We start from the raw sequence: 24,394 nt of genomic DNA, 5'->3' as shown, positions 1-24,394 counted from the left end.
GCACACAAAGCTAATGAAGAAATGCTGTTGTGAGTTTATGATGCAACTTCTGCGTAGGGAAGCAGTTTCAAATAGAGTGACCAGATAACAAATGTGAACAATCAGGACAGGGGGTGGGGGATAATAGGAGCCTATATAAGAAAAAGCCCCCAAAATTGCGACTGTCCCTATAAAATCGGGACATCTGGTCACCCTAGTTCAAACAGCAAGAAAGTTTGCTTACTGCCTTTAACTAGAGTCAGTTCTGGGTACAGTGTAGCTTTCTGGGATCCAAACATTGCTTTTTGGTCTGAGATTTCTGAGAGGGAGGACTGGCTGCCTGCTGGTTTGGCCGCTTCTCTTTAAGGCCTGGTGCATATAGCGTAATTAAACAAGAGGCATTAAGAAATTACCCAGACGCCACACCAATGCTGCCTTCTGCAACAGAACACTGACTTGCAAGGCCTCGAATGCTACCACTCGGCCAAGGGGTGACAGTGTTCATAGACTATCAGGGTTGGAAGGGACCTCAGGAGGTCATCTAGTCCAACCCCCTGCTCAAAGCAGGACCAATCCCCAGACAGATTTTTGCCCCAGATCCCTAAATGGCCCCCTCAAGGATTGAACTCACAACCCTGGGTTTAGCAGGCCAATCCTCAAACCACTGAGCTATCCCTCCCCCCCTGGTTACAGGTTACAGGGTCGATGATGCTGAGCCTTAACCTTAGCCTTACTATATGTTCCATTCTATGCATCCGATGAAGTGGGCTGTAGCCCACGAAAGCTTATGCTCAAATAAATTTGTTAGTCTCTAAGGTGCCACAAGTACTCCCGTTCTTTTTGCTGATACAGACTAACATGGCTGCTACTCTGAAACCTTGGCATAGTAGTTTAAGTAGTATTCCGTTTATTGTACTCACTAGCTGGAAGCAGTGACTAATGGGATAGAAACAGAAAGAACAGAGTCACAAACCTTGGTGTGTTTAACCAGATCTATGTGCATCATCAGATTAAGAGGCCAGCACAAGAGGGACATGTGGAAGAACAGGCCTGTACCAGGGTGGCTTGCTCAGGGGCAGGAGATCCTGGGGATCAGCCAGCCCTGAGTACAGGATGAGCCTGACTAGAGAGGAATCAGGGGATTGCAATGTAAACGGCAGCAGGAAGATACAGGGAGGAGTTGCAGAGGCAGGAAGCCTGGCCATAGAGACTGTGCGGAGCGGGGGCTGGTGGAAGGAGCCGGTCTGGCTCCTGCAGAGTTTGGCCAGATACAGCCTAGGAGCGGGGAGGTGAGGAAGGGAAGACGAGCTGAGAAACTGTGTGTTTGTTTTGGCCCGTTCGGTTCTGTTGAGTGACAAACTCTGTCGGCAGACCTGGTGAAGCACCAGTGAAAGGGTTGAGTTTAGAAGGCCACCCTCACTGGAGCCTTAGTGAGTTCTCAGAGGGGCCCAGGTGAAGGGGGAAACAGAGGCGGGATGGCCACAGACGGAAGCCTAGCCAAGAGAGGGCGCTTGGGAAGCGGGAAGCGACCCCCGTGCTACCGGGCCACCAGCACTCGCAGCCTTTGCCTTTGTGACAAACCGTCCAGCTTGGGTCATGGAGGCTCCTCCCTGGCAGACAGTTGGGGAGCGTATATTGAGCACAACCTTCCTTGCCTGAATTACAAACAGTAATGCCAGCAGCCCAGAAGACTGCTGCAGCTCTCAGCCAGGCAGATGACTGGAAATGCCCCCTTCTTATTATTAATTATTTATATTGTTGCAGCACCTAGGAGCCTCAGTCATGGACTAGAATGCCATTGTGCTAGGGGCTGTACAAACGCCCAAGAGATGGCTTTAGAATGGAGAGAGAGAGCTGCTTCCCTGTAGGCAATGCTGCCTGGGACAGACAGTCCTCACACGTGGTCTAGGTTCGCAATTCCTGTCCTCTAAAATTGCCAACTACACAACAACTTACAATAGGACGAGAAGAACAATATTATATCTACTTCAAACAGGAGACTAGAGCTGGACAAACATTTGCAAACAAAAGTGGACTTTTTTCCAAAAAATGAACATTTTCATTAATATTTTTTTCCAGAATTTTCTGTTTTTCTTCAACAAAACCAGAACACAAAAACGGTTTGGGGATTTGGTTTTCAGCTTTTCTTCTCCCCCCCTCCCCCCACACACTTTTCTTCTCTCTCCCTCTCTCCTTCAGTGGCAAAATGGGAAAAATAGGGGGAGAGGGTGCAGGAGGAAGCGAAAGGGGAGAAAAGATGAAATATGTCACAAATGTAAATTGTCCCTTTTTTTAAACCTGCGGAACAAGCATAATTATGACATTAAAAAAAATCATGAAAAATCTGTCCTGTTTTAACCAGTTCTGCTGCAGGGGCAATATAGTCCAGCAGGATGCAATGACCTAAGATGGCACCAAAAGCCAAGCATGGGCTGGTTTCATTTAGCAAGTGGCCTTTTTGCACAGCTGTAGTTTTTCATTTGCTCTCTCGCTTTCCTTGACACTCAAGAAAACACAATGCTTTACAGCAAATATCAGCAAAGCCTTCCCTCTCACTGGACAACAAAACAGTCAGGTAGACAGGAGAGCGGAGCGTGCATTTAGATTTCAGACACCCAAAGATAAGGGGGCGTTCGCATCTAGGGCTATTTCTACACTACCACTTATGTTGATATAACTTACGTTGCTCCGGAGTGTGAATATTCCACCCCTCCTGAGCGACATAGTGACACCGACATAAGTGCCAATGTGCACAGCGCTATGTCAGTGGACAGCTTCTCCCGCCAACAGAAACTTCTGCCGCTCGCAGAGGTGGGTTTTTTATGCCAACGGGAGAACTCTCTCACATTGGCATTGAACGTCTTCACCACACACGGTGCAGCCGCGCAGCTGTACTGGTCCAGCTGTAGACGTGACCTAGAGTTTTGGCCAACTCTAGAAAGGGATCAATGGTAAAATGTGGATCTAAATCTGGGCTTAGATTCCAAGTCCCCTTAAAAGTCGGATTCATGAACAGTCAGTTCTTTGGAAGAAACAATGTTTGAAAGCAATGGAGCTTTGCTGATTTCCAAATCAACTGATGCAGGGAAGCTGGCCTACTGGGGCTAAATGCTACACAGGAAGGAGGACACCCATCCACTGAAAAGCAGCAATGTCGGAAAAGTCTCTTTGAAACTCTGGATTGGGGTTGATATGGGGGGAAAGGTTGAGCCTTACAATAGCCTATTGTTACCTCTGTATTCAGAAAACCTTTTGCGATGAATGTGATGAGTAGGTCAGTGATTCAGAGTCATGTCCCACTGCAACAAGGAAAGTTTTATTGGTCTGCGTGTCTGGCAGCTCCAGCTTCGGCAGCTAATCAGCAGGTAGAAAATATACAGCACTCAAGGGCAGGCGTGGGTGAGAGGATGGGAAGGGGAGACAGGCCATTTATAATCCAGGGCATCTGAATACAAAGAGAGGGTACAGCAGCCGCAGGAATGGTGCTTTATAGCACACAGGCAAAATCCTCAGGAAGGAATAACCTGCTCTGTGACCTGAATGGCTCATTAGACATTTACAGTGGAGTATTTACTGCTTGAATTTACCTGCCAATAGTTCCTAGAACCCCACGGGGCTGACCAAATGACCTGCTCACAGAGGACACCTGTGAGTGCCCTTTACCTGTGAGGACAACTGGAAGTAGCTTCCCAAGCGTCTCACTGCCCATGCAAGAGTTGGTCACGGTTACAGTGTCCGCGCTTGGATAAATACAGGAAATGCTCTCGCTGGACACCCTTCTGGAGCCATCACCCCTGTGGGGACCCTGGCCCCACTTCCCTCCTGCACTGGTCCAGGGAGTGAGCCGGGAACCTGCTGCACCATCGTCAAAGACGATTCAGCTCGCACATCCCCAGTGGGTGTTGGAAAAGCAGGGCAGAGCTCAGCAGGGGTATCCAGAGTATCCGAGGGAGGAGGGAGTCAGTGGATGCTTTTATTTATCACTGGGGATGGATTTTGTTTAACAGCGGGATGGATGAAACCTGACAGGGCCAGAGAAACCCTATTCTCCAAGTTTTTCTTTTGCCTCCTTCCTACTAGGAAACCCGAGGGGTCAGATGATGGCACCAGACACTCAGAGTGACCTCTCTGCTTCCCAATCCTCTCACTCAGGAGAAATGCAGCTTTTCCATTACGTATGCTGCCTTTGAGCCTTCGGCAACTGGGCAGGGATCTAGGTGATTTCTCTGCTCCTAGCACTGATGGTCCATTCCAGGCCATATTTATATATATTTCACTTTATTTTATTTCTACTCCAAAACCTTCTTTATCTCTTTGGGTATGTTTAGACTGCACACTAAGTTCAGGGTCTGACTCAAGTTTGAGCCCAACCTGTCTTGCATCCATACCCCAATCAGTCAGACGTGGCTCAGTACGCACTCAGAACCCAGGACCTGCTAGGGGGGTGGGTCAGAGCCTGAGTCCCCCGGTCATTTAGCACTGTGCACACAGCTGAAGCTGCAGACTTGAGTCAGAAGGGCTGCATGGTACAATATGGACTCATTATCATGGCTGAGAGACCTGGGGTCAGTGTGGACACAAGCGCAGGCTTGGAAACCCAGAGTGCAGAATTGCAGGTCCCACAGACTTGGGTTTACAATCCAGTGTACATATATACTCTCTCTCTAGAAATAGTAGATAGATCTATCACTCACATATCCTGGTATTTTTCAAATCAGTTGTGGTGTTAATTATTTGGTAGTTAAAACTGAACACAGACACATTTTTAAATAAAATTCCAATCTCCACCCTTCCTGTGGGATTTATACTATATGCTTTCCATTCAGGGTTAGTGCCTACTACACTATCCCAGCTAATCCCTGAAGAGTTGATGGAGCTCCCAGCAAGAAATTCCCTTCCACAGGTCTGAAGATTCAAGGGAGAAAATGTGTCAGCTGAGACCTATTTCAGGGTTAGTGCCCACTACACTATCCCAGCTAATCCCTGAAGAGTTGATGGAGCTCCCAGCAAGAAATTCCCTTCCACAGGTCTGAAGATTCAAGGGAGAAAATGTGTCAGCTGAGACCTATTTCAGGGTTAGTGCCCACTACACTATCCCAGCTAATCCCTGAAGAGTTGATGGAGCTCCCAGCAAGAAATTCCCTTCCACAGGTTTGAAGATTCAAGGGAGAAAATGTGTCAGCTGAGACCTATTTCAGGGTTAGTGCCTACTACACTATCCCAGCTAATCCCTGAAGAGTTGATGGAGCTCCCAGCAAGAAATTCCCTTCCACAGGTCTGAAGATTCAAGGGAGAAAATGTGTCAGCTGAGACCTATTTCAGGGTTAGTGCCCACTACACTATCCCAGCTAATCCCTGAAGAGTTGATGGAGCTCCCAGCAAGAAATTCCCTTCCACAGGTTTGAAGATTCAAGGGAGAAAATGTGTCAGCTGAGACCTATTTCAGGGTTAGTGCCCACTACACTATCCCAGCTAATCCCTGAAGAGTTGATGGAGCTCCCAGCAAGAAATTCCCTTCCACAGGTTTGAAGATTCAAGGGAGAAAATGTGTCAGCTGAGACCTATTTCAGGGTTAGTGCCTACTACACTATCCCAGCTAATCCCTGAAGAGTTGATGGAGCTCCCAGCAAGAAATTCCCTTCCACAGGTTTGAAGATTCAAGGGAGAAAATGTGTCAGCTGAGACCTATTTCAGGGTTAGTGCCCACTACACTATCCCAGCTAATCCCTGAAGAGTTGATGGAGCTCCCAGCAAGAAATTCCCTTCCACAGGTTTGAAGATTCAAGGGAGAAAATGTGTCAGCTGAGACCTATTTCAGGGTTAGTGCCCACTACACTATCCCAGCTAATCCCTGAAGAGTTGATGGAGCTCCCAGCAAGAAATTCCCTTCCACAGGTTTGAAGATTCAAGGGAGAAAATGTGTCAGCTGAGACCTATTTCAGGGTTAGTGCCCACTACACTATCCCAGCTAATCCCTGAAGAGTTGATGGAGCTCCCAGCAAGAAATTCCCTTCCACAGGTCTGAAGATTCAAGGGAGAAAATGTGTCAGCTGAGACCTATTTCACAGGCCTGTTCTCTTGGCTTATAAAATCAGAGAAATGTAGGTCTGGAAGGGACCTCAAGAGATCATCAAGTCCAGCCCACTGTGCTGAGAAAGGTTGAGAGCCACTGAACCTCCACCATCCCTGACAGGTGTTTGTCCAACCTGTTCTCAAAAACCTCCTGTGCTGGGGATTCCACAACCTCCCTTGGACGCCTGTTCCAGAGCTTAACTACCCTTAAAGTTAGAAAGTTATTTCCTAACATCAAACAAACCCAGATTAAGCCCATTACTTCTTACCCTCAGTGGACATGGAGACCAACTGATCACGGTCCTCTTTATGCCCCTAGCATTTTTGAAGACCGTTATCAGGTCCTCCCTCAGTCTTCTTTTCTGAAGACTAAACATGCCTAGTTTGTTTTTAACCTTTCCTGATTGATTGAAGGTTTACAAACCTTTTTTCTTGCTCTCCTCTGGACTCCTTTGAGTTTGTCCACATCTTTCCCAGTGCGGAGCAGAGTGGGACCATTACCTCCCAGGTCTGGCGTATGACACTCCTGTTAATCCACCCCAGAAGGATCTTCACATTTTTTGCAACTGCACCACTTTGTTGAGTCATTTTCAATCTGAAATCCACTAGAACTCCCAGGTCCTTTTCAGTCGTACTACTGCCTAGCCATCGTGTCGTTGTGTATTTCAGTGGCTCTCAACCTTTCCAGACGACTGTACCCCTTTCAGGAGTCTGATTTGTCATGTGTACCCCCAAGTTTGACCTGACTTCAAAACTACTTGCTTGCAAAATCAGACATAAAAATACTAAAGTGTCACTGCACACTATTAATGGAAAAATCGCCTATTTTCTCATGTTTACCATATAATTATAAAATAAATCAACTGGAATATAAACACTGTACTTACATTTCAGTGTATAGTATACAGAGCAGTATAAACAACTCATTGTCTGTAGGAAAGTTTCATTTGGACTGACTTTGCTAGTGCTTTTTATGTAGCCTGTTGTAAAACTAGGCAAATATCTAGATGAGTTGATGTGCCCCCAGAAGACCTCTACGTACCCCTAGGAGTGCATGTACCCCTCGTTCAGACCCACTGGTGTATCAGATTTTTCCTTCCTAAGTGAAGTACTTTGCACTTGTCTTTATTGAATTTCATCTTGGTGCTTTCAAACCAATTCTCCAATTTGCCATTGTTTTGAATTCTAATCCTGTCCTCCAGACTTTTTTTTTCTGGGGGCGGGGGGTACACAAATTCTGGTCCCTGCAGGTTGGAAACCCTGAGCTTACTGACCTACTGAGAGATGCTTTTAAATCTAGAGCGTTGTGGCAGTCATTAGGGGTTGCTGGGGGGAGGGGAAAACACCCCCTCTCCCAATTTTTCCCTTGCTCAAAGTTCCATATGCTGCAGCGTTGGGGGGTGGGGCATGGCCCGACCACTTTTAAGCAGTGGTCCCATACTAAATCAGTACAGCTGGCTAAAGAGACCTGGGGTTCCTGCAGGAGGAGGGAGGGGACAAGCAGGGACTGGAACAGGGTCCCTGCCAGGGGGAGGGAAGGAAGGCAGAGACCAGAATTCACCCTCCGCCCCCCCGCAAAGAAATATATGAATTGGTGCCACTGCTAGAGTGTGCCCACAAATCTGGGAGACAAGCACGCAGTGATGCAGGAAATGAAGGGAGTCCGTTGAATTTTAAATATTCTCTGTACATCACTTGTCCAAGGTTGCAGCACAATTTTTCAGCTGCAAGGAGAAGACGAAAGGAAATCTTGCAAAATACTGATAAGAGACTGGATGCACTTTGCCGATGAGGAGTATGCGAATTCTATCAGAAACCATACATGGAGCTTGACTGCAGCAGCGTGTTTTAGTGTTGCTATATTCTAGATGGATACGGGCCTGGGTCTCAGTGTTTGGATAGGGATGCAAACTAAAAGCCCACTGAAGCACATGGCAAAATTCCATTGGGTTAAGGATTGGTGTCAGAGTTCAAGGCTGAATCCCGCTGGGTGTGAATGATGAACTATTCTCATGAGATTTCAGGCCCAGATGGTTGTAATCCCACGACATTGACTGACCTTGCAAGTTGTCTGCCAAGTTGACCATGGGAAATCTTGCAAGATCAGCCTTTCTTGAGAGCGCTCCAACATCCTGAGTTGCTTCCAGAGAGAACCATTCTAGTTTTGCAAGCAATTCCAGATGTAAAAACTGTGTGGGGCACATTCAAATTCAGAGGTTAAAATCCAGTCCCTTTCTCCCCAGTTGCCTAGTGGTGGGCATGCTTCCAACGGTTCAGAGGTCAGGAGCAGTTGGAATAAGCACCCAAAAATATGGATGCTGATCTCAAGCTTGTCCATACTATCTTTCCTGATCCCTGCAGCTCAAGTCCCTGCTTCACCCAAAGTCTCTCCCTAGGCCTCTCCCTTATCTACCCCAGAGTTCCAAATGGGTCACATGACCTTCATTTTCCCTACCTGAGGAGGAGAGTTGGCTGTGTCACAGGTGTGGCTGAGACCTATTTCCCCTTAAAGGGCCAGCCACCTCGTGACCAGACATCTCTGTAACATTCTGCAAGATTACAATCTTATGAATACATCAGCCCTTAAAGGGACATTCTCACTATATTACTGGTGTTTAGGCAAAATGGATATAACTACTACTTTTCTAACTAATCAGTATACCCTTCATTGGGTCCTAATTGGTACTGTAATCAACAGTGAATGATCAATGCCCTGATAAAGCGATGGCAGAAAATAATAGAAATGAGGCAATCCACAATTCAAATGATGTATACTGTGGTCTGTCTGCCAACATGTCAGCATGGGGTTTCTGGGATTAGCGTAAAGGCTGGATCATGACTTGGTTGCATGTCCATGCTAGGGACTAAGAAATCCCCTCACACGTTGCCATGGGCTAGCTGAACCTTGGATCTTGGCAAGCAAGAGTAAGTGCGGTGTCCAGTGGGCGCTCCGTGTTTAAAGTGCTTGTGAAAAAATCTGCTTTTGTCCATGGCTGGCTCCCACTGGCTGTGCATAACAACAGCAACAGCTTCACAGCTCCCCGCCCAGACGCTCCATTTGAGAAGTTCAGCTGTTAAGGGCCAAATCCCCAGTATCGCTGGAAGGAGGGATATCAAGAGAAGCTGGGGAATGGCTCTGCTCTTTATCTACTTGTTGGCGAGCACAGCTGAGCCAGCCTGCAGGGAGGGGATAATAATTTGCTGCTAGTACAAGCCAGTTGCAAACTGCTACAGTCCATCCTCTTCCCCGGGAACCAGATTGAGGTGAGGGAGGTCCTGTGGCTTGGAGGGGTGTCTGAGGCCTGATGTCTTCTGAGCTAGTCCTGGGTTGGTCCAATACACGCCCAGTCCCTTGCTCAGGGCTGGACCTGAAGTCATAATCCAGCTCTAAAGATGCCCTAAGTAAACATTAAACCATATGATATGGATGACACAAGCCTCTTAAAATCTCCTGACATCGAATTAAAATACAACTGGAAGTGAAACTCTAGACCAGATCATGTCCTCTGCTGTGCTGCATGAAAGCAGCCATATCCTAGCCCAGTCCCCCAAAGCCTGTCAGAAGATGTCTGCAGAAAGCCCTATACATCCTGTTGCCCCTTTGCCAAGTAGTAGTAGATGTCAGGTCAGCTTCCCATTGGAGGAGAAATCAATGATGCAAAGCCTAGTTTTATAGATATGTAGTGCAATGTGTGTACTTACATTATATACACCAGTCCTGGGACAGCGGTACTCATAAAACAGGACGTAGACAATCATCTCTTTCAAAACTCTTATCCTAAACACCAGTGCCAACTTAAGAAAAGCCATACTGGGTCAGACCAAAGTTCCATCTAGCCCAGTATCCTGTCTTCTGACAATGACCAATGCCAGGGGCTTCAGAGGGAATGAACAGAACATGTAATCAACAAGTGATCCATTCCCTGTCACCCATTCCTAGCTTCTGGCAAACAGAGGCCAGGGACACCATCCTTGCCCATTCTAGCTAATAGCCATTGATGGACTATCCTCCATGAGTGGACAACTCTGCACCAAGAATTAACTCTAATTAGAGAGATTAAGGAAGAAAGCAAATTCCTTTGCTGCTAGCCACAGCTCCCCAAACAGAAATTGAATCACAAAACCAACAGCAATACAACCATTTCTTTGAAGGCTTAACAGTGCTCACATACCAATTTTGTAAAGCTGTGTGAGTAACATCGCCCCTGGTGACTCCTACCAGAGAAATATAAACATCAGCCACTCAGATGTCATTGTCATCTAGAAATTTTAGGGGCTATGACTGTGATGCTATGGTAAGGCGTCACCAGTCAAACACTACCTGGTATAGTTCTACTCATGGTAGTGAGCATTATGCTTAGAGTCAGTGCTTGCATGATTGGGCCTATACATTGCACTTCAATCCTTAAGATATTTCATTCCAAATTGGGAAACAGTGCAAATATTCCATCCACGGGACCTATATGAATTGCTGCTCATAAGTGTTGGGCAGAATGGAAATACATTTCTGCCTTCCATAGATTATTGTTAAGCACTTATTACACTGCCTTAGTATATTTATAGGTAGAATGTCTAAAGCATTGCTCATTTCCTAACAACTGGCTCCTCATTTTTCGCAGGTGAAGGATAATGGTGCCGCTGATATTTAAAGAAACATTCAAGTAGAGACCCCAAGAGCTGCCCACTCTGGTTTACAAGAGGAAATTGATTTTTGACACAGGGATCGGAGAATCAAAGGACTGAATGGGACCATATTGTTAACTCTGTAGGACAACAATAGCATCCTCTTCATAAAGGGACAAAAGGAATTTAGTTGCTCTCCAAACTAAAACTAGAGCCATTCAACTGTGTTTCCTCCCACAATTCCCCTTTGATTATTGCAAAAGGCTTCTAAATACCATACTGACCTCTCTTGGACAGACAGTTTAGAGCAGAGACAGCTTCTATTCCATCCCTTTCTGCCCAGCATCTCTCTCTCTCTCTCTCTGAACAGTAGAGCTGGTCAACGCTCAGAATTTCCATTTTATGGAAAATGTCAATATTTCACCTTTTGTTTTCAGTCCAGTTCAGAACTGAAACAACAAAATATTTCATAAATTTCCTGTCAGAAAATTTTCCATTTGGGCAAATTATGCTTCAGAAACAAATTCCATTTAGTTTTTAAATTAATGTTGGTTTTGGAGTTTAGTTTATATATTTTTTCTTGTTGTATTATGCACTACTGCTACTGACATCTCATGAAATAATGTAAACAAAATAAAAGTGACTAAAAGTGGGGGGAAACGTTCAAAACAAAATTGGGAAACTTTTCAGAAATAAAAAAAAAATGCATTTCAAAACTATGTATTTTCATGGGAATTTAATCAAAAGCAATACAGTTTTTGTGGAAAATTTTGCTTGAGTTGAAACAGCATTTTCCAGTGGACAAAAAAATTGACAAAAAAAATTCCAACCAGGTCTACTCGTATTTCAGTGAATATTAGTGTTGAACTGTTGGTTATAATGAAGTTAGGAGAAGACAATACTCTTTATTGCCATATAAGCAGAACATCTAACTTTCCCATCATGGCAGGATTCCATCTTCTTGTCCTGTCCTAGCTTTGTGTGGTGAGAGTTGGTCATTGTCTATCAGAGGACCCACACTAAGGATAAAAGATCTACTACTACTCATTGCTTAGGAAGATCTCCTTTAGCATAAGTAGCCTCCTGTGTTTATGGTTAAAGGACCAGGACCCTAGATGTGTGTATCTTGGGTGTCTGAGAGTAACAGGGCAGAGACTGCTCTCAGCAACATTGCTGTAATCCCATTGAATCAGTAGGGTCGCTGGAGATTGACAATGAAATGTAAATAACCCTAGTGAAATCAGTGAGGTAACTCCAGGTGAACGCAGAATCAGGTCCCTTACATCTGCTGGCTGGAGCACATTAGGTTGATCATACTTGTACATGTCTATAAAGCACTCTGACAGGACACTTATGGAAGCTTTAGCAGCAATAAATAATACTAATAGTTTGAGCCTTAAACTAAGTCCTGGAATAGCCTCTTTCCCTCCCCTCCCCCCCGATCCATGCTAGCGAATCAGTTTTCTCAAACATCCAAATGGTTCCATCCCCCTCCCCACCATCTGTAAAGCATTGGTTTGTGACAGAGGGAGTTTTAAAGCCACCTTGCTGTTTGGAAGAAAGAACCGCCTGCTACAAACAGATCTTATTATAAAAGCTGTAAAAGCGGTCGGGGCCTGTTGTTTGTTTATGATAGGGCTGCTGAGTCATGCTGGAGGTGCTCTGGTACCTGCCAAATGTTATGCTTCCATGGGCTGTGAATTTTTATTTTCAAACCCACCTGTGTTTATACTAAAAGGCTAATGGAGTGTGTAAAGTTGGCTATTGGGAGACGCAGGGAGGAATATATATATAAAGGGAGAACAAGAGATGCTAGGCTATACCTTACATATGCTTCCATGATCAACACAGTCTCCCCCAGCGGGCTCCTGGACTGAAATTCTGGCTTCAGTTACGGTAGCTCCCTCCCATTCTCTCATCATGCAGATGGCCTATGGATGACCATTTAAAGTGTAGCGTCTCAAACGTTACCCGCCCAGTCTGACAATGAACGTTTTCTTTGAGGTACTAATAATGCAGTATGAAATCTTTAGCCACCGAAGAAAGCCAATCGCAGGGAAAACTTCCTAACTGTAAGAACAGTAGGACAATGGAACAGACTGTGTAGGGAAGTCACGGAAGCTCCTTCACTGGAGGTTTTCAAAAGGAGGCTGGATAGCCATCTGTCTTGGATGGTTTAGACATACTAAAATCCTCCATCTTGGCCATGGGTTAGACTAGATGACATTTGCGGTCCTTTTGAAGCCTATGGTTCTATGATTCTAAGACTCTGTGGCTGTCATTAAGGCTGCACAGCATGGTCGCTCAGGACTTCTCGATGAGAGCGAGGATTGAACTCTGACAATCCAGCTCCAAGACTTTTCCCTTTAAGAGGAACATTTTCAAGAAATACAGAGAAAATCCAGGAAGTGTGGGTGCTGAATGTGAAAGAGGAAGGGTGAGGTTATTGTTATTAAAACTCTGGATGGGAACTCAGGAGGTCTACATCCAGTTCCCAACTCTGCCACAGACTCCATCTATGCCCTTGGGCAAGTCACAATCTCTCCATGCTTCAGGTCCCAATCTTCTGCTTCTACACTGCAACTGTTTGGTATATCAACTTCCATTGTAGGCTTTTTCCGGTAGGGGCTGCTTCTTGCTATGTATCTGTACAGTGCCGATCTTGGTTGGAGATGCTAGGTGCTACTGCAATACAAATTATAAAATGAAAATGATGATTCTATGGAGCCGTTATTGACTCTCAATGCTGGGTACAAGAACACCATCATCAGGTGATGCCTGATCAGGTTGGATTCACACCTATCCTGCCTCTACCAAAAAAGGGAGAGCTGTTTGAAACAGTCCTTTCAAATAATATTGGTTATGGATTTCATCTTAATCTTCTTCCACCAGGCCAGGTGAACCCATGTTCCTGTGTGGAATTGCATTGATGTTATCAGGACTCCAAATGGGTCTGAAAGCATGGATCCAAATGTAGGATGGCAACTTTAGCTAGCAAATTGTTTGTGAATAGAGTTAGACAAATAATTGATTTTTTTGGTTCTGTGACAGTTTTAAAAATATGAGAAAAAGTTGGCTTGGATCCAATAAAATTTGATTTTTTTTTTCTTTTGAATTTTTGGTATATTGAAAAAATGTCCATTTGTGGTCAGTTTCAGAGTGGGGATTTGAACCTAGGTGTCCTACATTACAGGTGAATGACTTGACTTTACTGGGATATTGGTTATACAGGGACTGGGATGAGGGAGGGGGTTGCACCACTGACCCCACCTCTTCTGGCCATTTTGTGCATGGCCAAAGTTATTCATGTCAAACTCACAAATAGTTTTGGGCTGACTGAAACCGCATTTTTTGTTAAAAACTATTAGTCTGAAAATTTTTGCCCAGCTCTGTTTGTGAACTGACCTTGATTTTCTTCAAATGCAGTCATTATTCATAAATATTAGCCAAATCAATTGAACAAACAATTGTCAGCTGATGGATTGTTTGTAAACTGTTCACTTCAGCTTCGCTATTCATTTTTTTGCAATGTGTACTCTTTACCCAAGTCACATGGTATTGTTCCTACTTCCTGGTTGGATGGCCATAATTTTTAAAACAAGAAAATAGCTGATCGTTCATGATGTCTAAGAAATAATGCACTTTCCAGGAATGAATTTTCGGATTCATTCAACTTTTGGAAGTGGTGAATGTTTTCACCAGTAAACCAGCAGTTGTCCAAATGCCAAACACAAATAATACAACTCTATAAATAACAGTAAACAAACACATCACTTTCATTCACTAAAATATCTGTGAACTTTTTATTATTATTCAACTAGTTCCTCTTGTTACTGTTAAAATGAACTATGTTAGAGAATTCCATCTCAGCAGTCCCAAACGTAGTCGTAACACTATTATATGCTGTAGTTTTTGGAGACATTACAGTAAAAATATCATATCTATATATAATGAGAGACAAGAACGTTCCTTTTTATTTTTTGCAACAGGTTCAGAATGAATTCATAAAAAGATGGAAATTGCATGCAACATTATATCAAGCATGAAAATCTGACATTTCCTGTAGTTAACAATGAATTATTCTTGATGTTTGCCCATTTAAAAAAGGCTGATATGTGAGCCAAGCCTACAATATCCTTAAGTGACATCAGATATAATGGCCCACACAAAGAATTGAATGATAGAGTATGTATACTGAAGACCTTTATATACCATAGTGGGAAGAGTGAAATGTCAGACCGTTAAAGATGGAGAAACCTCACGTACCAGGAAGTTGTGTTATGATTAATGATCAGTTTTATACTTGTTCTTGTGCTGCCCTTTCTTGATCTCCCATCTCACCACAGCTCAATACAAGAATAAGATTCAAGCTAGGGATGGGTGACTACCAGACCCAAACCAGTGCCATCACTCATTGACATCAGAGGCGATAGGCAACTTGATATCATTAGTAATCACTCACTGACAACTCTGCAGGGTGCTGTGGTGAGGTCTGATTTCCGGTTCGAGGCTCCAGGAATAAGATGGTCTTTGCATAGTAATTACTTTCCAATCACACTAGTTTTTTCTGTTCATTGAAAGTGCAACTTGCAGCCCAATCTCCCTGTTTTTCTTAGGAAAAGGAATTGCCACTATTATTTATTATTTGTATTACAGTAGTGCCTAGAGTAGAAGCCTCAGCTATGGACCAGGACTGCGTTGTGCAAGGTGCTGTACAACCAGAACAAAAAGTTGTCTCCCTGCCCCAAAAAGCTGACAATCCAAGTGTAAGACAAGAGAGACAATAGATGGAAACAGACAGATGGGGGAGTACAGGGAAACAAAGAGACAGTGTTGGTCAGCCTGACAGGCATTGGTCTCCGCACACCGGCAGCCTACCAGTTGTCAGGTTTTTTGTAGGCATCCAAGCAAAGGAGTGTTTTAAGGAGGCACTTGAAGGAGAATGATGAGGTAGCTACCATGCTTCAGTTTGAATATTGTTGTATTCAGAGACCTTAACTGTTAAGTAGCCATGTGGAAGCGTGACAGAAACAAGTACTTAAATGTCAGCAGCTTTGATGTCATAAGGGCACCCAGTTTTTCCATTCTTTTCCTTGCAGCTCCCAGAGATTCTGGGCTGGACACCTTAGAATGGAACTGAATGTTCACAAGAACAGTAAAAACAACAGCTTTAGCCCACCTCCGCTAACTTTGTCTTCCCTCTGCCCCCCAAAAGGACAGTTGTTACCATCTTTGACACCATCTCAAAGACTTTCAAATGCGGGGGAGGGGGATCTTTCTAAAAACTTTTTTCCAGCGAAAGGGAAAGGCAACAAGGGATGTTGTTAAAATGAAAGCCTTAGTGAATACTTTTCATTACACATGCTTTACCTGTTTTTCCTTCTTATTTCATATCTTTAATACAGAAGGTTAAAATGATTTAAATGGGGTGTTTGCTGTGGTGCTAAGCACGCTGATGTCTCTGCATGCCAAACCCCAAACTGTTTAATGTTGGACAGTGACAGGATCTCGTGAGCGTCTTTGACTCCTTGGGTGTCTAAACCCCACACTAGAAGTGAAAGGGTTAAGTAGCAGCTCTGGGCCAAGGCTACTCCACCCCTGCAGAGGTGGAGGAAGAAGTAAAAAGGGAGCCGGACAGTTCAGAAGGGGCAGACAGAGGAGGGAGAAGACCTCTCCTTGAGCTCCAGAAGAAGGGTGCTGCAGAAGCCTTTTGCTGGGAGGAAGAGACTGCCTGATGAGCTTTGCAGGGCTGAAGGTTCAGTTATTCTTTCCCCCCTTTGTTGCCTTTTATCAGACTTTGGGGAGGAAGTGGATGGTAGGAAGCAGCCCAGGGAAGCAGCCTTAAGGCACTCCAGGGTGCTGGCCATTGTTGCCTCTCACCCATCTTCATTAGGGAAAGGAGAAAACCCTCACTTCCGCATCCCCGAAGTGAGGAATGGGTAGAGACTCTGAAAGCAGCCCAGCTGGGAAGGTCCACCCACAGGGATGTAGCCTTGTAGTTTGTTTAGAGTGAATTTAGTAATGTTGTATTGCACCACTGCGGGTTCGGCTCTGGTGACTACCAGCTCGGAGTGAAAGTTGCCTCTGATACCTGCTTCAGAGTTAGAGCCTCTAGGAACACATAAAGACCAAGGGTAGTGACCAACCATACATTCACGAGTACAAGGTGTAGTCTGGTTTACTAGTTTTATTAAAGTTACCATTAAGGTTGTGAAAAGCAACAGAGGGTCCTGTAGCACCTTTAAGACTAACAGAAGTATTGCAGCATAAGCTTTTGTGGGTGAATGCCCACTTCATCAGATGCAAGGTTGTGATTACCCATGCATATAGAAATTCTATAAAGACCTATGCAGAAGTTACAGTGATAGTCACACTCACATCCTTAAAGATATTCTTAAGGTCTGATGGCTGCCTGGACAATTGATCATCAGTAGAGGGATGGTTCCTGCTGGAGTTTTCCCATAGGAAACTCGTTTTACCCAATCTGGGAGCCCTCTTCTCTCTTGTGATTCTGACGACACCTAACACTCTGTGCATGTGCATGAAGTGTCCACCCTCTTTTTCCTTATTTATATGGTGTCCCCCAAGAATATTGGGGTACCCCATTTTTCATGGGTTGTTTATAGTTCCATTTATTCTTATTAAGATTTAGGCAAAGCATGTATCTACCTTGCAGTTAGGACATGTGTTATAGAAAATATGACTACCGGGTATCCTGTAAGCAAAATATTACTCCTGTGGTTATTTTTTTAATGCCACCCATTGGACAGATTTTTTATCTTATTTCATAATTTTGTGGCATAAGGTCATTATTTTGTCTCTTATGTCAAGGATTTCTTAAGCCTATAGCCTACTATAGTTAAGCTGACATCTTACAGGCCTCAGCCTGTAGGCCTTGCATTTCAGGCCTACTTACTTAGAGTAATGAATCCTTATCCCTTCTAACTACTAATCAATCTTATACTTTTATAATCCTACACCTTAAAGCTATTCAATATACAATGATTATATATGACATATTAGTTAATCATAACATCACGCACCACACAATAAATGAATGACAAAATGAATCAATTGGCTACTGGGGTCAGTAGACAGACTGAAGGCCCTACTAATCATAAGGGTGTGGGACCCTTGTGACTCCGTTATCCCGGAGAGGAGCAATACTAAATCAGTGAACCCACTGGAGGAGCGAGTTGACACCTCCCAAAAGGCGGACCATTGTGGGAATAATAATTGTCCGTGAGAGACATTGGAGGAGGGGCACGTGGCAATCCAGTGTCCTAACCACTAGGTGATGCCATCAGTGACCCCAGCCCATCACAGGCCCATTTATTCCATTGAAATTAATGCAACAGGGGCGATGTGGTCAAAGCAATGGGCTCGGAAAATGATCTTAGCAGACGCATTCTGAATGGATGTGGGTGGGGCCAGACTGTATTTGTCAAGGCCAGGGAAAAGGATGCTGCAGTCATTGAGAGACAAGATGATGGCATGGGTGAGATTTGTAGCTGTATCGATGGCTAGGAAAGGCCGTATTTGGAGACATTATGCAGCAAGATGTAGACATAGCCTGGATGTGAGGACATAAAGAGAGGTGTGAGTTGAAGATGATGCCCAGGTTATGGGCCGGAGTGATGGGCGTGGTGGTGGTGTAGTCCACAGTGAAAAAGACAGAAGGTAGGGAGAAAGGTTTGGGGGAGAAGATTAAAAGCTGTTTTAGCCATGTTGGCCCAGATCTTCAATCAACAGGAGCTAGGCACCTAAATCCCTTTGAGGATCAGGGTGGCTGAGTTGGAGCTGATGGCAGACCTATTGAACAGAGCTGATTGCACAAGATGCAGGCCCCAGGAGCAACTTGTATTCTGAGGAAGAATTGGCCCACCACACCTTCCAGGCCAGTGCATCTCAGCTCCCCACCACCCCTACAGAGGGCAGTGGTATTACGGAAGGAAGGTCTAGTGGGTAGGACTAACTTGGGAGTGAGGAAACCTGAGTGCAATCCCCGACTCTGCCACATACTTGCTGTGTGGCCATGGGCAAGTCAACTAACTTCTGTGTGCCTTGGTTTCCATGGGGATAATAGCTTTCCCCTAGCTTACAGGGGTGTCTTCAGGATAAATATATTAAAGGCTGAGATACTAGAGTAATGAGGGCCATATAAGGACCTAAACCAGAAAGAAAGATAAAGTCATAATCTCTCCCCTTGCACTCCATCTTTGTCCTTCTTCTTCTTCTTCTTCTATATTGTCACAATTTAAAAAGCTAGATGGTCAATTTCCTTTTGGTTTTGACAACATGTCACTCTCTGATGCTCATACCCTAGCACAATGTTTAGGGGAAATGTGCAAATTGAGCAAAATACAATTCCTTAACTGATTTTTCTTTTCCTTCATAAATAATGAAAATATATCCCCTATGTTCTGTGAACCTCTCCTTTTAAAATCCTACCCAGATGCGTAGATTCCAAAGGCCAGATAAAACCATTGTGATCATCTCATCTGCACTCCTGTGTAATAGAGGCCATAGAATTTCCCCAAAATAATTCCTAAAACAGATCTTTTAGGGATAAAAATAGCTTATCTTGATTTTAAAATTGCCAGTGATGCAGAATCCACCACGATCCTTGGTAATTTGTTCCTGACTGTTAAAAATTGACGCCTTATTTCCAGTCTGAAATTTGTCTAGTTTCAACTTCCAGCCATTGGATCGTGTTATACCTTTCTCTGCTAGATTGAAGGAAACAGCCTCCCCTGTGATACCATCTCTTCTGATTAATATTGTTAAGAGTTGGGAAGATAAGGTTAAAGAGAATCTTAGCATCATCTTTAAAGCAATGCCTTGATGCACAGGCTGGTAATGTTATAGGATATGGTGTAGACTAGCAGATGACACGCGTCATAAAATAATTATGTATTGGCTGAGACAGCTAAATAAAAGTTGAAGATCAATAATTTGGGTTAAAAGGTCGATATTTTTCTTATAACTATTACAATATTTTATTTCATTGTATATAACAACCCCTAAGGAACTTGAAACTACATTGTTATTACTTATAAGGCACCATAGCCTTACATGGCAGTTTACAGAAGAAATTGGATTTACAGTTAAAGAAATGGGATTTTCCTCAACTGATGTAAATGAAAAGCCAGTATGTCATTAAACTGGAGTGATTCCAGGGTAACATCACTGATCCCATGGAGTTGCTTCAGATTTGTGCTGCCATAACTCAGATTGGCATCTAACCCATGATCCTGGCATTATTATTTAATATTTGTAAAGGATTACAGTTAAGCATGGTGCTTTACGGACCAATGAAGACATAAAAAGCCAAAGTCTGATCTTACTTACACTGGTATAAACCCAGAATAATTCCACTGACTTCTGCCAGTCCAAAGGAACTCCACCAGATTGGCCAGTGCTGTAAATCCATAACCATGAAGTCTTTAAATCAAGATTGGATGCTTTTTCTAAATGCAGTGCTCTAGTCCAGCCATTCCTCACTTAGCCTGCTGGATGAAATTCTACAATCTCTGCTGTGCAGGCAGGGCCGGCTCTAGGCACCAGCAAAACAAGCTGGTGCTTGGGGCGGCACATTTTTAGGGGTGGCATTCTGGCGCCGGCCATGCCGCCCCTAAAAATGTGCCCCGGCCGCCCTAGCTCACCTCCGCTGCTGCTGCCACTCGCGCGCCGCTACTCGCCCTCCCTCCCAGGCTCTCAAGCCTGGGAGGGAGGGGGAGCAGCGGTGCGCGAATCAGCTGTTTCACGCGCCTCGGCCGCTCGGGGTCTCCCCCTCCCTCCCAGGCTCTCAAACCTGGGAGGGAGGGGGAGATCCCGAGCGGCCGCGGCATGCAAAACAGCCGTTTCGCACGCCGCTGCTCCCCCTCCCTCCCTCCCAGGCTTGAGAGCCTGGGGGGAGGAGGCAGGGCTGGGGATTTGGGGAAGGAGCGGAGTTGAGGCAGGGCCGGGGGTGGGGTAATTAAAAAACGGGGGGGGGGGGCGGCCAAAATTGTTTTTGCCTTGGGTGGCAAAAATCCTAGAGCCGGCCCTGTGTGCAGGAGGTCAGACTAGCTAATCACAATGTCTTAAAATTTATGAACTATATTTATCCAGACCCTCAGCTAAGCTGGTCATCTTGTTTTTGTACAGCTACATGAATCAAGCTGAGGAACACTGACATCTTACGAGCGAGGTTCAACCCAACATACATTTCTGCACCAAATGAGTGAGGAGGGATATGGGGCGTTCGGCGATAACGCCCCATTTGGCATGCCTTATTATTATTTAATTGTGAGAGAGCTTCTTCCCATTGTTTCAGCAAAGTGTCATTATCAATAGCCATTTGGAGGAAATAAGAAGGAAATCATGTCGTCTGCTGCTGCACGCAGCTGGCAGTTCATGCTTAGAGATAGAACAGCCTCGACCGCGCTGCTAATTTGTATATAAATGTAAATCAGTCCCCTTATTTGCTCAGCAGGAGGCTAAATTGCATCACTGCACAAATAAATCTGGCATTTAAAAAAAAAATTGATACTGCATAGCAGAGTGCTGCCTTCAATGACACCTTTCATTCTACAGAAACAGCTCCAGAAACAGGCATCCCTCTGGATAAAGACACTGATGGCGACAACTGGTGTAAACTGTCATAGATCCTCGGACTGCAATAGAGAAGCCGAGGATCTGGCCCAAGGACAAAAAGGGAAAGTAAGGGGGGGAAGCAACAGAGTCCTGTGGCACCTTATAGACTAACAGACGTATTGGAGCATAAACTTTCATGGGTGAATACCCACTTCGTCAGATGCATGTGGTGGAAATTTCCAGAGGCAGGTATAAATATGCAGGCCAGAATCAGTCTGGAGATAACGAGGTCAGTTCAATCAGGGAGGATGAGGTCCTCTTCTAGCAGTTAAGGAAGCCCATCAGTTAGATGGGAGGGAAATTTATTTCTAAACTAGAGAAAGTAGCACCCCTGGTGAAACTCAGACATGGAGTTTATCACAGCTCTGCTTGCTGGTGTGTTGTCTTAAACCACTGGCTAGAGCCTATTTCTAAATGTACTTATTTCATTGATCCCTCATCTGCCTGAGACACAAGACTATCAGCTACTCCTTAAATGCTGCCTGCTGCATGTATCGTGTGTCTCAATAATCCATGGACATGTTTGCACTTCAAAAAAATAGAACTAGTTTTATGCTGTAACATGAAATGGCAGGAGAAGAGTTAATGTAACTCTCCCTTCGCACTAAGGAGTCAGAGGGGTTTTTCAGAAGTTTGGAGTTCCTGCCTTCACCCATGAATTAAATCGATGGCCCTACATTTTTAAAATTGTCTAGGGATGTTGAGTGCTTCCAGGTGTGGCACATTAAAGGGGCATGACTTTCAGAGAGTCAGACACACAGCACTTTGTGAAAATCAGGCCACTGCAAGGTGTCTCAAGTTGACCATCTAAAAACTGAGATTTCCCCCAAATCACTTTGTGACTTTTGAAAATCTAAGCCACAAGCAGTCTTGCCAACTCCAAGCATTAAAATCCCATGAATAAGGTTCCCCAGAACTCATGACTCTGGCTTAAAAATGATGAGATAAAAAAAAAAGTTTTTTTATTTGCCTTCTGGTTTTTGAGTCATTAAGGGTCACATCACTACGTTTTTCTTCACCATGTTGAGGTCTAGAAAATTACTATTTTTAAACAGAAAGCTGAGATCCTCACATAATCACATGACTCTGGGAGCTGGGGCCTTACGAAAAACTCTGATTGTAAGACTGGTAATAAAATCATCAGAGTTGGCAATGTTGCATGAGATTCTAGTAAGAAACACGTGTTCTGCCTATAGAGAAACCTTTTTTTTTTTTAAATGAAAACAAATTAAGCATAACCTTGTATGCAGTTTGTTCTTTTATTCAGAACCATAATTAAGATCTGACCTGTGACCACACGCACTAAACCTAAGGCAGCTGCACACAAATGTGCTGTACACCAAAATGCATTCAAAAACATTAAGTTTTTCTTAATTCTTAATTTCTTAATTCTTGCTAGCAAGTTAAAGAACTATTGATTGGATGAATGGACTATAAGGTGGATAGAAAGTGGGCTACATCGTTGGGCTCAACGGGTAGTGATCAACAGCTCGATGTCTAGTTGGCAGCTAGTATCAAGCGGAGTGCCCCACGGGTCGGTCTTGGGGCTGGTTTTGTTCAACATCTTCATTAATGATCTGGATGATGGGATGGATTGCACCCTCAGCAAGTTCGCAGATGACACTAAACTGGGGGGAGAGGTAGATACGCTGGAGGGTAGGGATAGGGTCCAGAGTGACCTAGACAAATTGGAGGATTGGCCAAAAGAAATCTGATGAGGTTCAACAAGGACAAGTGCAGAGTCCTGCACTTAGAAGGGAAGAATCCCATGCACTGCTACAGGCTGGGGACCAACTGGTTAAGTGGCAGTTCTGCAGAAAAAGGACATGGGGATTACAGTGAATGAGAAGCTCGATATGAGTCAACAGTGTGCCAAGAAGGCTAACGGCATATTGGGCTACATTCGTAGGAGCATTGCCAGCAGATTAAGGGAAATGATTATTCCCCTCTATTCGGCACTGGTGAGGCCACACCTGGAGTATTGCATCCATTTTTGGTCCCTCCACTACAGAAGGGATGTGGACAAATTGGAGGGAGTCCAGTGGAGGGCAGCTAAAATGATCAGGGGGCTCGGGCACATGACTTACAAGGAGAGGCTCAGGGAACTGGGCTTATTTAGTCTGCAGAAGAGAAGGATGAAGGGGGATTTGATAGCAGCCTTCAACTACCTGAAGGGGGGTTCCAAAGAGGATGGAGCGCGTCTGTTCTCAGTGGTGGCAGATGACAGAACAAGGAGCAATGGTCTCAAGTTGCAGTGCAGGAGGTCTACGTTGGATATTAGGAAAAAACTATTTCACTAGGAGGGTGGTGAAGCACTGGAATGGGTTACCTAGGGAGGTGGTGGAATCTCCTTCCTTAGAGGTTTTTAAGGCCCGTCTTGACAAAGCCCTGGCTGGGATGATTTAGTTGGTGTTGGTCCTGCTTTGAGCAGCGGGTTGGACTAGATGACCTCCTGAGGTCCCTTCCAACCCTAATCTCCTATGATTAAGTTAATTAACACACGAAAGGTAAGGGGAGTTGAAGATGATATAATAGGAGTTGTGGGGGTCAGCTGTGTCCCTTTCTGAATGTTTAGGGTATAGCTGGAAATTGACAAAAATGCATGTCAAATTAAGAATCCTCAGCAACAAAGGGCTCAATATCAGAGCCACCTCCATAATGAATTTCTCACAAAGATGGTAGCTCTGATGTTGAGCCCTTTGTCGCTGAGGATTTTTAATTTAGGATGCACTTTTGTACACTTCCAGCTTTCAGGAGATAGATTAGATGTTGTACTTACAAAAACAGAAAGAGAGACAGTTTCAGGAGCTTGTTAAGAGCTCCTGGACCGTCTTCCCTGATTTCAAGGCTTACAGGATTTACAGGACCGATTTAAAAAAATATATATGAAGAGTTAGCTCCTTGTTATACTCAGTCTCCATGTAAGAAATTGTCTTTACCTTGACTCCTATCTCCAGTTGCCCTGTATTTCCCCAGCCTCTAAGTTTCTACAATATACACTTCTCCTGGCTTTTCTAAATCTCTTTGCCTAGAATGGAAGCTGAACATCTAATTGTATTTTGTCCTGAAATATCTTTTACTT

Source organism: Emys orbicularis, chromosome 11, assembly GCF_028017835.1.
Source record: "Emys orbicularis isolate rEmyOrb1 chromosome 11, rEmyOrb1.hap1, whole genome shotgun sequence".
NCBI classification, from domain to species: Eukaryota; Metazoa; Chordata; order Testudines; family Emydidae; genus Emys; species Emys orbicularis.
The sequence above is the reverse complement of the archived record's forward strand: the minus strand, read 5'-3'. Positions refer to the sequence as shown.